Raw genomic sequence first — 14,202 nt, 5'->3', positions numbered from 1 at the left:
AGTAGCCCTCGCTCGCCACAACTAGCGAAAGCCCGCGCAGCAACAAAGACCCAACACAGCCAAAAATAAACAAATAAATAATAAAATAAATTTTGTAAATAAACAAATAGAAAAATAATAAAATAAATCTTTTCAATAAATAAATTAACCCCCCCCCAAATCTCTGGCTCGTCCACCTCCCTCCCACCCCCCCCCGAAAAAAACACTCTAAAAGAAAATACATAATTTATTGGAAAATTCATTAAAAATTGTTTAGGGACTTTCCATGTTATTTCTCTTCTAGAAGAGGTGGTACATGGAATTATGTTTAACTCCATGTTTAGGGCATGCCACTGGGTACAGAGGGCCAGAGATGCCTTGGGAGACATTCTTGCAAGGTGTTGGCCAGGTGGCCGAGCAGGTGAGACGGACACTAATGAGACCCTTTTACAGCATCTGTGTTCTTCTGTCCATCACCCTGTGGGTACCCGTCCCTGGTCCTGCTGAATATTTTTTAATCTATGGCCCACGGGTTTTCAACCCTGGCACTGTAGATACTTGGGCCAGACCATTCTTTGCTGTAGTGGAGCCGTCCTGGGCACCGTGGGGTGGCAGGCAGCGTCCCTGGTCTCCACCCACCACATGCCAGGACCATGTCGTCATCCCCAATGGTGACAACCAAAAACATGTCCAGGCGTTGCCAGGTGTGTCCTGGAGAGGGAGGGCATTGCCTGCAGTGAGAACCGCTGTCTTAGCACAACGTATAGCTTCTATTCAACACATCATAGATAGAAATTTTGTAGGTGGGTGTGTATATATAGGTTTTGATAGGTAGGTAGGTAGGTAGATAGAAATTATGTATCAGATATTTATTACATAATAGGCAAGTTCGATTGATGGATGGATGGATGGGTGGATAGATAGATGATGATAGATAGATAGATAGATAGATGATAAATAGATAGATAGATAGATAGATAGATAGATAGATAGATAGATAGATAGATAGATAGATACAAAGGCCCAAATTTGTCTTTTTTAATTTGGCAACAATTTTCATGTAAAGAGAACACCCCTAAAATTGATTTGTCTCCGTTTAATCTTAAATAATCATCCTACAAATGTAGCTAGTATCCAGGTATCTGTCCTTTGGCAATAATGCTGAATGAAGCAATTGCTTTGTGAAATTCTTCAGCTTGCAAGAAACTCCATTCAGCGAAGCGGAAATGGTATTTGTATATAAAACAGTGCAGCGAGAAAGCCAATGCGAAATCAACGTAACCAAAGCAAACAAGCAAACAAATACATAAATAAATTGTTGCGTTTGTAATTTTTATTTTAAAGTTGTAAAGCCTCGATAAGCATAAGGAGCTTTTTTTTTAAGACCTCTTTTTGTTTGCACCTACTGGGGTAGCATAACCCCAACACTGCCTATGTGGGAATTATGTGCATTTGCAAAGCTTTCTCCGCGAAGCTGAAGAAACATTAGCTTGATCCTTCTAAAGCTCTTTCCAGCTCATTTCATTAATTCCCTAAAATGGCAGCGGGCAAGTGCAAAAACTAGATCACGTCTTCGGGAAGGCATCGCCAGATGCGGCTTTTCTCTGGAAACAGCAGCTTCAAAAATCTCAAAAGTCCTCTTTCCGACATAAGAACGCACTCCAAAAAACTAATCTTGCCTCAGTGGCGAAATTACTTGGTATAAAAGAACAGCTTAAAATTAGGTGGAAACCAGGTCATGATTACGCTTTAAAATATTTAAATGCTGATGCTGAAATGTGAGGCATTTTTCAATGTTTGAGCTGATCCGCCCCCAAGGCATCTGTGGACACATGCGTATGTTTTTGCTCGTGTGTGTGTGTGTGTGTGTGTGTGTGTGTGTTAAATTGAGCAATCTGGACGTGGGGGAAAGTCTTGTTCATTCTGTGGAACTCTGATCTTGTCTGTCTAATGAGACATCCCTGGGAGAACCCGTCCAGGGTCTGGGGGCTGAGAGGGTTTATGTCAGCAGATCTCACTGTTCCAAACGTTACTGCTTATCTCAGCGACTCAGATGGGAAAATCTAAGGTCAGGAATCGCACTCATCTGGCTTTTACTGACCTGGAGGTCCTTTTAACACCCGGACCAAAAGAAAAAAGAAAGGGAAAAAAAGAAAAAAGCATCCCCAAGTTCTGTGAACAGAGAGATGTTACCGGCTATAGACATGTAATATTTTGTTTAAATATAGTTTTGAAAAGAAAGAAGAACCAAACATAAATTATTATGTTGATCATGGTAATAAAGGATTGTAAAAATATAAAACAATGTATCATCACGTCTGTACTATTTAAGGTGACTTTTATAAGGACAGACAGGTGAGATGGGTGTTTTCCTAAGTGTAGAATTAGCAGCTGAAACGAAAGCTCCTCCTTTGATTTGAGATGGAATTGAAACATGTAATTGTGATGTTGGGTTTAGTCTTCACCCTCTCAATTTTCCCGAGATTTCTGAGACTGCCGTGTTCATTCCATCACTTCTGAACTAGCCTCTGACTCTACTAAGAGGTCTGAGCTTCTATTTTTACCTAGAGGAATGTAATCATGAGCTCTACTCCAGACGCACTTATGAAAACACATTTGCAAACCCACATGCATTTCCTAAAATACAGGTTGGATATCGGAATGGAATAAAATGCTTTGAGCAAATCATGCCAAAAAAAAAAAAAAGAAAGAAAAAGAAAAGAAAAAATGTCTAAAGTGTACAACCTTAAGAATTAAAATTTTAAGTATTTTTTCTATGGTCCATTTGAAAGGCATTTTATGATTCAAATGTTGTCTTTGTCCTCGGGCAAGCAATAGAGAAAATTGCACAAGCATTTTATCTCTGGACCAGAAGATCTAAAGCATGGCCCTTACTCAACAGAGGAGATGTGAGCACAGAGAAATTGCACGTGTTTCATTTTACCGCATGTGAAATCACTGTCTCCTAACCTCAGTGTTACTGACATCTGGGCATGGGTGACTCTCTGATGTGGGGTGTCCTGTGCCCTGTGGGGTGTGGAGCAGTGTCCCTGGTCTCCACCCACCACGTGCCAGGAGTACCTCCTCCCCCAGCGTGAAACCAAAAATGTTTCCAGACGTTGTCATGTGTCCCCTCAGGGAAAAGTCATCCTCGGTTGAGAACAACAGCCACAGGCAGATAAATGGATGGATGGATGGATGGATGGATGGATGGATGGATGGATAAATACATAGATGATAGATAGATAGATAGATAGATAGATAGATAGATAGATAGATATAGATAGAAACAGATAGACAGACAGAGTCTCTGATGCTAGGTCAGGGTTTCTCAGCCTAGCACTACTGACATCTGGGGCTGGATGGCTTTCTGATGTGGGGCGTCCTGTGCACGGTGGTGTGGGGAGCAGCGTCCCTGGTCTCCACCCACCACATGCCAGGAGCACCCCCTCCCCCCACCTGTCACAGCCAAAATGTCTCCTGATGCTGTCAAGTGTCCCTGGGGAGACAAAATAAACCCCCCGGTTGTGAACCGTGACTCTAGAGAAAAGAGGACAGTGCACAAACGATCTGGAAATCATATGCGCTGATCTTAGCGGGGCTGACTTGGGTTCTGCCGCGTGTGTTTTCAAACTGGGGTGCAGGCCAGGGGGCAGCAGATTCTTGGGGTGACCCACTCTTCTGGCAGAGAACGGGAACTAAGAAGATTAGGCAAACGAGGCTGGCACCTTTATAACCCACATTTTGGTCATCCGTTATTGATGAACGAGCCAGTAACGTGTTCAAACCCAATACAACGGTGCAGGAATATCTCTTCTGCTATAAAAATGACTCTAGGACCAATTTCAAGGTGTGTGTGTGGGAGGGGTTCCCCACATGCGTTCTTGCAGAGCAGCTGGGTGTCCTACAATTCAGCTCAGTTCTGACACCACCTACCTGGAGAAAAGGTCAGAGCGAACAGGTGAAGGGCTCAGTCCCACAAGACTTCCTCCACTTCAGAAGCCAGTCACAAGTGCAGTGTGTCCCCTGTGCTTCTGAGTGACCAGCTGTAAATGGAAGCTCCTTCCTGGGCTCTACTGATTTGCTGGGGTGGTTCACGGAATTCAGGAAACCCGTTTATTCTCTAGGTTACTGGTTTATAACAAAGGATAGTAAAAGGTACAAATTAACAGCCAGATGGAGAGGTACACAGGGATAGGTCCCAAACAAAGGAGCTTCTGTCCCTGTGGAGTTTGGGGTTTGGCATTGTGTCACGTGGAAGTGCTCAGTTTCCCCAATATGAAAGCTCTCTTACTTCCATCCTTCTGGGTGTTTAGGGAGGTTTCATCACTTAAGTACGATTGATGAACTCATTGGCCATTGGTGACTGATTCAACCTCCACCCTCTCCCCTCGCCCTGGAAATCATGGGGGTGGGATTGAAAGTTCCCACCCTCTAATCACAGGGTTGGTTTCCCTGACAACCAGCCCCCATCCAGAGGCGAGTTCACAAAAGCCATCTTATTAGCATAACAAAAGACACCTTGATCTCTCTCCTCACTTAAGAAATTCCAAGGGTTTGGGGAGCTCCACTGCCAAAAAGAGGGGTAAAGACCACGTACATATTTCTTATAAATCACGATATCACACCTACTTTTGTGGGAGACCCTACAAAGCTCTGGGTCGAAAGGTATATGTACCTTGATTGTCAAGACATGGAAACAATAATTCTCTCTCCCCTTCTCACCTGCTAGTACTTAGTATCTACAGACCAAATGAAAATAAAGATTAACAAAGACAGAAGTCCATGCATGAAGCTGTAGGAAACCCAACAAATGGCACATTCATGTCCTGCGTTAGAAGATTGTCCCATGCTTTTTTTTTTCCCCCAGCTTTTTTAAAGCTTTCTTAAAAAACAGCTTTATGGAGGGGTAATTCACATACCATACAATTCACCAGGTGAAAGTGTAGATTCCAACAGTTTTTAGTAGATGCACGGATGTGGGCAATCATCACCACCACCACAGTCAACACTAAAACGTTTTCATTGCCTCAAAAAGGTACCCCAAGCCTGTTAGTTATCCCCTCCCAATTCCCTACCCCCCAACGCTAAATAACCACCCCTCTGTGTTCCATAGATTTTCCTCTTCTCTCCTTTAATGTCAATAGACTTTTTTTTTTCTGCTGGATGGTTAAAATCTTTACTCTGTACGTTATCTTAGTCTCTTAAAATCCAAAACTTCAGTGGAGGACAGTATTCTCTCCCTTGTTCTCACATAACACAATCAAAGCAAAAATAGAGCCCCGTAGAAATTTCAACATTGAATTTTGTTTTTTAATTTTAAAGCTGAATAAGAGTCCAAAAGCTTTGTATCAGTCAGTAGTCTCTGCATATCTTTGTTAGTTCATGGTCTAGAAGACTACTTGTATTCAAAAGCCCATCTTTCAAAAAGGTCCTATCATCTCAAAGGTCTGTGTATACAGAGTTCACTGCCTTGTTTATATCCATAGGCATATACATGTGTGTATAGAATATATGTAACCAGCGGCCACACAACTGCCTTGTTTATATATAGAGGCACATACATGTGATACAGGGTACACGCAAGCAGCGGTCACACGACTCTCAGTTGTGCCCTATGAAAGCCACCTTACTGTGGTAGATAAGGATGGCAGTTACCGTCTCTGAAGTGTTTTCAATCCACGAGCACACACACATACACAGTTACTAGTCTCAGCAACGCTGCTGACAATTCAGAAAGCCTAAATACCTTTCTAATTGATTTCTAAAAGAAAAGTACCTTGAATTTACATTTTTTTTAAAACTTCAGTCTTCAATATTGAAACTGCTAAGTCACTCCATTTTTCCAAAAAAAAAAAAAAAGAGAATAATAAAGTTAGGGGGAAATTTTTTAAATGAAAAATAAACTTGAGAAAACACCCTGTTACTGAACAGGTTTAAGAAAAAAACCTACATAGAGAAAATGTTCCAACAAGAGGTAAAACTCATATGGGGTACTCAGAAGGGCATGGTTTGCAATAATAATAATTAGAAACAAATGAAATCTTCAGTAACAAAACTGTAAAATATGTCCAATTGATAAGCTATTACACATCCTTTAAGGAAGGGGAGAAAAGGTGATGAAGAAGGGGAGAAAAGGTGATGAAGTACATGGAGCATCTGACAACGCGAAGCCCAATACCGAGAGGGCCCTGCTGCGCTGAACAGCTCCATTCGCAAAAGCTACAGAGGAACGCAATTTGACTGCCCTGTCCCTGTATTAGGGGTACAGTTTTCCCTTTACTGGAAAAACCGATAACAAAATATAAAGCTTCTATAATGATGGTACATTTTCTAGAAGAGACAAAAAAACATCAAAATGGGTGAAGTAACTCAAAAACAAATCTTTGAAAATAAATGTTCTTGAGGGAGGCGTGCTCCTGACTGCATCCAGAAACCAATTCGTCTTTATTACTTGGGAAGGCAGGATGTGACCCAGGTCTGGTTCTCTTGAGAAGGATGCTTTGTGAACAGACCCAAAAGAAGACGGGCAAGTGCCCAGCCAGAAGATCTGTGGCCTCATCCCTATCACTGATTTTATTAACTAGGTCCTAATTTGTCCATTTAGACAACACACATTTCTATGTTTGAAGACAAAATTTCACAAAAGTCTTTATTTTTCTCTCTACAGAAAAATTCAGAGGCACTACTATTTCCTTCTCATAATAAAGCAATTCTCAATTAGCAATCAAGTTATATATATATATTTAATGATGAAATGGTTAGTGTTAACCCTGTATAACATGTGATCATAAGTAACTAAAGACCACTGGGTGATATCTACCAGAAGTAATACTGGACAGAGGATTACTTACAAAAAGAGCAATTTTCAATAGAAAAACTGAATTTTCCCTTGGGAAATAAATTTAATATTTTATTATTAAATGAATGGGGGCAGCAAAAGACCAGATTTCCTGTAACTGCAATAGAACAGGATTAGAAAGGCTTCCTTAGACACCCCAGTGGTATAGGGATGAAATATCTCTCATGGTTTTACAATGACAATTACAATCTCCTAGTTGTCACTCTCTGAAGAAAATGTTCAATAGAAAGATTAAATCACACAAAGCACTTAACATTTTCAAACAGTTGCCTGATAACAAATTTTCAAGAGAGGTTATTCATAGCACTAAATTATGTTTATCAAATATTTGAATAAGCCACACTGAGAAACAACTACAATGAAGCAGCTTACTGGTATGTGTGGTTCTCTGCACTACTACAAAAATAGCCATAAAGAGCTTGATGTACTCCATGTAAGGCTGACGTTTTACTTTTTGCAAGCCCTGTATCTCGCGGTTACATTCTCCCAGTTGATGACATTCCAAATGGCTTCCAGATAATCAGGCCTGACGTTTTTATACTGTAGGTAATAAGCGTGCTCCCACACATCGATCCCCAGCAGTGGAATAAGACCTGTTGTTCCTTGCAGGGGACCCTGGTTAGAACATCTGTAAGCGACCCTGTTCCTTGTTGAAACCGAGCCAACCCCAGCCTGAGCCTTGGACACCAACGGAAACAGTGGTCAACGTCTCCTTAAATTTGGCAAAGGACCCAAAGTCACGACTGATGGCTTCCAGCAACTCCCCTTTGGGCTCTCCACCACCGTTAGGGCTCAAATTTGTCCAGAAAATGCTATGATTGATATGGCCTCCACCGTTGAACTTTATTGCAGGCTGTAAAGCCACCTGAGCTGTACCATCACCCTTCTCCAGCGCCTCCTGGTACTTCTCCTCGGCGACGTTCAGGTTGTTCACGTAGGCCGCGTGGTGCTTGCTGTGGTGCAGCTGCATGATCTGCGCGTTGATGTGAGGCTCCAGGGCGCCATAGTCGTACTGCAGGTCGGGGAGGCTGTGCTTCTGCTGGGAGCCCAGAGCCCCCAGCGCCGGCACCAGCTTCCCGCTTGCGCTGCAAGCCGCCCGGCACAGCATGGTGGACGCCGCCCGCGGGCCTCTCACAGCTCGAGCCGCCGCGCCGCGCTGCGCTGACAGCCGGGGACCTGATAGACTCTTATACTATGGGTATTCTGTGTCTGCTTCTCTCACTGAGCGTTGTGTGTTCAAGGTCCATCAACGTTATAGCCGGTGTCAGATCTTCCCTCTTTTTTATGGTTGAGTCATATTCTACTGTGTGCATGGACACCATTTTGTTTATCCATCCATCCACCCATTCACCCACCCATCCATCCACCCACCCATCCATCCATCCATCCATCCTTCCATCCACCCATCGACACATCCACCCACCCATCCATCCATCCATCCACCCACCCATCCATCCATCCATCCATCATCCATCCATCCACCCATCCACAGATTCTTGAGTGTTACTGGCTATTCACCACAGTGCTGCCATGAACATGTGTGTGGACACATTTTTCTGTGGATGTATGTTTTCATTTCTCTCAGTTTTATACCTAGCAGTTGAATTGCTAGAACATGTGAGTTTTGACAAAATAGACATCCTTTGCTTTCTATGAATTCTGAGAGGTCCCACTCCTTGCAGAATTGGAAGAGAAATATTGCAGACCAAGAAGTGATGTGAATAGGAACTTCCCTGGTGGCTCAGTGGTTAAGAATCTGCCTGCCAGTGCAGGGAACATGGGTTCGATCCCTGGTCCAGGAAGATCCCATGTGCTGCAGAGCAACTAAGCCCATGCTTGACAACTACTGAGCCTATGCTCTAGAGCCCAAGAGCCACAACTACTGAGCCCTCGTGCCACAACTACTGAAGCCCATGAGCCTAGAGCCTGCGCTCCACAACAAAAGAAGCCACCACACTGTGAAGCCTGCGCACCACAATGAAGTGTAGCCCCCCACTCACCACAACTAGAGAAAGCTCGCATGCGGCAATGAGGACACAATGCAGCCAAAAAAAAAAAAGGAAAGAAATACTGTGGATAAAATTTGTCTTGGTGCACACTGCAGTTGCCAGCTTTGAGCCATGGCTGACTTTTTTCCTTTCATTCTATCTTTCTTTCTTTCTTTTTTAAGTGAAGTATATTGATTTACAATGTTGTGTTAATTTCTGCTGTACAGCAAAGTGGCTCAGTTTTATATGTGTGTGTGTGTGTGTATATAGTTTTTTGTTTTCTTTTCCATTATGGTTTATCCCAGGAGATTGAATATAGTTCCCTGTGCTCTACAATAGGACCTTGTTGTTTATCCATTCTATATATGTTAGTTTGTATCTGCTAATCCCAAACTCCCATTCCATCCCTCACTCACCCCTTTCCCCCTTGGCAACCACAAGTCTGTTCTCTACCACTGTCAGTCTGTTTCTGTCTTATAAATAAGTTCATTTATGTCATATTTTAGATTCCACATAAGCGGCATGATGATAGTCAGATCATATGAGATTTGTCTTTCTCTGTCTGACTTACTTCACTTAGTATGATCATCTCTTGGTCCACCCTTGTTGCTGCAAATGACATTATATCAGCCTTTTTCGTGGCTGAGTAATATTCCACTGTATATATTTATCACATCTTCTTTATCTGTTCATGTAACCAAGGACATTTTTTCTGAGGTGGATACAAAGCATTTGCTTAGTGGATTATAAGACTGACACCCCAGAAACATAAAAAAAAAACTAAAGGAAGCTTCTAGTAGGATCTAGAATCTGAAGGTCACATTAATGTCCTTGAAAGGGTTAAACATCAAGAATTGGTATCAATGTACTCATTTATGTACCAAAAGAATGATGGTGTCATACAGCTGGCACTTGATACGTTTATTTTCACGTGATCCAAACAGTAGCCAGGAAAGTCAAAGCAGGACAGGCGGAGCCCAGTTTTCAGTAGATTCTCCGTCCCTAAGTAGTTTTCCAAAGGTGGGGAATGTGTGTGTGTGTATCCACCTGTCCATCCTGGTCATAGATGGTGGCCACGGCGAGCTGACAAAGGCACCCACATCCTTGATTGACAGCCGGTGCTCATCGCGCTGCTGTGAGCTGGACTCCACAAGCATCACTGTCCTGTCCCCACCACTACCTTGTTGGCCGCACGTCCATCTTTGGGTCTCAGGTCTGCCTTGGTGCTGCTGAATGAGGGAACTGGAGGGACGCGAGCATGGAGCTTGGCCCACGAGACCCAAAGACATCACGGGAGCTGTGGTGTGTCAGTGACTCTGCCGTGAATCCTCGCTTGGGTTCCTGGAGCAAAGCTTCACTGTGAGCCCATGGCCCTTGGAGTAGCCTGTTGTCCTGTGCAATCAGAGGATGCCAAGGTGAAACTCCTTAGGACAGTCTGGGGTGCAGAAATTACAGCAGGGGGTGTCTGTAGACAAAAGATGGTTGAGGGGCACCCAAACGACACACGAGACCGGAACGAAGAGGGTGGCTTGGATTTAACTTCTCGTGAAGAGGGTGAGATGCAGAATAATTGCGGGGAATTGCGTCCAAAGCCTTTGCTGGAAGCCGGTTTCCTGGGAAGCTGGGTGTCCCATGGAGATGCTTGTAGGTGCAGTGGGGTATTTTCAGTGCTAGGTCAGCCCAAACATGGGATGGGACCAGGGCTCTCTGGGTGGCTGTGTGTGGACGTGACATCATTTCTTCTCTGGAGGCATAGGTATCTCTGTCTCCGATCGTATGGCCCTAGCTCTCTGAGTCTCTCACTGGTGGCTTTTACGGTTTTTTCTAATATCTGGGCGGCCTGGTGCTAACATCACAGGAAGCTGTCTTCAGTTCTGGTTTCTCGTTGAAAGACTGTGCGTTCCTGTTCCTGGGGATGAATCCCACAAAGAACCCCCCTCTTCGGATAATCAGTGGTCCACAAAGCAGCCCTGCATCACCTGGGGATTTGTTGGATATGCAGAGTTTGGGGTCCATCCCAGACGGGATGAACAGGAAGTTCTTGGGGGGTGGGGCTGTGTTGAACAAGGCTTCTGGGAGATTCCCAAGCATGCTCAAGGCTAAGAGGAGAGGTCTGCTTCTTCACAGAGACCCCCAAGCGTCACCATTGGAATCCCTGGGGAGGATGGGGCCTTTCTCCTGCAGCAGCACCTTGGGCTTGGATATAGGATGGTCAAAACACCTGCCAGTCTGGAAGCGGCTGGAGCCCACCCCGGTCTTGGGGTCACACAGCACCTCCTTCGTTCGTGGGCTCAGCTCACTGGAAACAGGGGATGAGGCCTGTCTCATCCAGGCCGATGAGACACAGTGGAGCTTGTTTCTGTCGGATGCAAACCTGGACTGTTGTAGGCTTAGAGCCGGGGTCCTCAACTGGGGGCGATTCTGCTTCCTGTGGGGGAGCCCTTGGCAATAACTGCAGCGGTTTTTGAGTGTTAGGATTAAGGAGATGGGTTGAGGCCATGGATGCTCTTGTATGAGTGTCAGGGTGGGGGTGGGGGTGGGGCTGTAACAAAGGAACCCAAACTGGGGGCTTAAACCAACAGACATGCATCCTCCCCCAGTGCTGGAGACCAGACGTCTCAGGTCAGGGGTCCCAGGGCTGTGTTCCCTCCGGAGGCTCCAGGGGAGGGTCCCTCCCGAGGCTCCAGGGGAGGGTCCCTCCCGCCTCTTCCAGCGTCTGGGGGCTCCAGGCGTCCCTGGGCTGGTGGCCGCCTCCCTCCCGTCTCTGCCCCCGTCGTCACGGGGCTTCTCCTCTGTGTCTGTGTCTCTCCTCTTCTGTGTCTTAGAAGGACCCTGTCATTGGATGGAAGGTCCCCCTCATCCAGGACGACCTCATCTCAGACCCTTCACCTCTGCAAGGACTGTATTTCCAAATGAGTCCCTATGTGCAGGTTCTGGGCAGACAAAGATTTTGGCCCCAGTGACCCCACAGCTGGGCCCGTTTTAGAATGCTACCCACCACACGCATGCCTCTCCGTGTATTTCCTAGCAAGGAAACACAAAATGTTATCTGAAACATGCCTTTCCTCTTAAAGCATAAAATACAGGAATACTTTCCTCAAATAGACTTCGATCACGTCGCACCTCTGAAACATTGACAGTTTGCCTCTTTCCCACCAACCAAACATTAAAAAATACGCATGCAGAACTCTCGGGGAAAAGAAAAAAAAAACCTCCTTTGCATCTGCCAGTTTGCTTTTTTCTCATTCTGTGCTTTCCCAAGAAAGGCTCCTCTGAGCGACGATTTCGATGCTTTTTAAATAGTTGCTTTTTCTGAAACAACCGCGTCTGGAGTGAATCTTCAGTGGACGTGGGGGAGGATTTATTTACCATCTGTGTTTTCCAGGGAGCCTCAGCGCTGCTGTGTCACCCAGCTCCACCAAGCAATTGGTTTTAATACAGACTGAAACGGTTGCTATAATTACGCTAACCATCTAATGCAACACAAGATAAAAGTGCCGTTACAAGCCTGACGACTGTATAATTATACATAATCAGAAGTTTTCCAGCTAGGCAGCACGTTCTTTGCAAGGAAAGCGGAGTGTGTGTGTGTGTGTGTGTGTGTGTGTGTGTGTGTGTTTGCATTAGTAATTATAGTGCTGTTATAGCAGTTTGGGAAAAAAAAGGTGGTTTTTGTTTTGCTTTGCTTTACTTTAGGTACCCTTGATTAAAGTCTTTTTTTCTTTTTTATGCAAGTGTGCTTAATCTCTAAGATCCTTGAACTGGGTTTGATGAGATGTGTTTGTCACAAAGAAAAGTGAAGACTCATCCCAACATTTTTTTTTTATGATTCAATGATTATTATTTCTGGTGAGTCAAGTTGTATGATGAGAGAACTAAACTGGAAAATAATTACATTTTCCAAGCTCAAGGATGTAAATCGTTTCTTCCTTGGAAAGATTAGGAAGGAGACGTCTTTCACAGAAGTGTTTTGAAAGCTTAAACAATGTATGTGAAAACATTTTGTCAACCACTGATCCAAAAGGAATTACTACAAGGGTAAGAAGTGTTGCAGTAACTATAGACCAGGAGATCGAATCCAGCTGGGCAAATGTCTCAAGGTGGTGCTGGGCTTGAACAGGGCTGAAATGTTTTTTGGTTTTTTTTTTATTAATTAATTTATTGGCTGTGTTGCGTCTTTGTTGCTGTGCACGGGCTTCTCATCGCGGTGGTTTCTCTTGTTGCAGACCACAGGCTCTAGGCATGAGGGCTTCAGTAGTTGTAGTACACAGGCTCAGCAGTTGTGTTGCACAAGCTTAGTTGCTCCACGGCATGTGGGATCTTCCTGGACCAGGGCTGGAACCTGTGTCTTCTGCATTGACAGGTGGATTCTTAACCACTGCGCCACCAGGGAAGCCATCCTATGTTTTTTTTTCCCTGTGTCTCCATGTCTCCAGAGGACATTCTTTTTTTTTAATATTTATTTTTATTTATTTATTTTTTTAATTATTGGCTGCGTCGGGTCTTTGTTGTGGCACATTTGATCTTTCTTTGTGGCTCATGCAGGCTTAGTTGCGCCGAGGCACGTGGGATCTTAGTTCCCCAACCAGGGATCAAATCTGCATCCGCTACATTGCAGGACAGATTCTTTCCCACTAGACCACCGGGGAAGTCCGTGGACTATCTTGTCATCAGAACACCAGCTTTATTGAGTGGGGCCCCTCCTGCTCCACTAGGACCTCACCTTAACTTGATTCCACCTGCAAAGACTCTATTTCCCAGTAAGATACCCTTCTGAGATACTGGGGTTAGGATTTCAGTGCATCTTTGGCTGGGGGTGGTGTTGGGGGTATAATTGAGCCGACAAGAGAACTCAGAACTCAGGAAGAAGAATGCATATTTTTTTTAAGGGAAATAATATTAAACTTTTATCTATATTTAGTGTACTGGTTGACATTAAACGTTTTCAGCAGGTCAGAACATTTCACAGTTTACAGTTCATGGCATTTACAGATGCTTTCCTTTGTTTTAACTGGACAGGAAGGGACTTCCCTGGCGGTCCAGTGGGTAAGACTCTGCTCTACCGACACAGGGGGCAAGGGTTCTGAGCCTGGCCAGGGAACTAAGATGCTGCAAGCCGTGCGGTGAGGCCAAAAGATAAAGGAGATGTTTTCGCAAAAGGGTCAAGAATCTTAAAGAAAATGCCTGAAAAGAAAGTACAGGTTGACGTTGTATGCTGTATCATCAATCGGGCCTGGGTGTGTGTTCGTAAATGTGATATTAGCATTCACAAGACGTCAACCTGTGCTAGCCCAGTGGCAACTGGGGATGGATGCAAGGCTGGGTTCAAGGGTCACGAGAAACACAAGGCACGGTGCTCTTTCTACATGAAAA

General features: G+C 44.5%; 1 pseudogene; it reads right to left on the bottom strand.

Annotated features, from left to right (window-relative positions):
• Positions 1-7,042: 7,042 nt before the first annotated feature.
• On the bottom strand, positions 7,043-7,949 carry LOC130842072 (superoxide dismutase [Mn], mitochondrial-like; annotated as a pseudogene).
• Positions 7,950-14,202: the final 6,253 nt, after the last annotated feature.

Source organism: Hippopotamus amphibius, chromosome X (assembly GCF_030028045.1).
Source record: "Hippopotamus amphibius kiboko isolate mHipAmp2 chromosome X, mHipAmp2.hap2, whole genome shotgun sequence".
Taxonomy (NCBI): domain Eukaryota; kingdom Metazoa; phylum Chordata; class Mammalia; order Artiodactyla; family Hippopotamidae; genus Hippopotamus; species Hippopotamus amphibius.
Note: the sequence above shows the minus strand (reverse complement) of the source record. Positions and strands in the feature narration are given on the sequence as shown.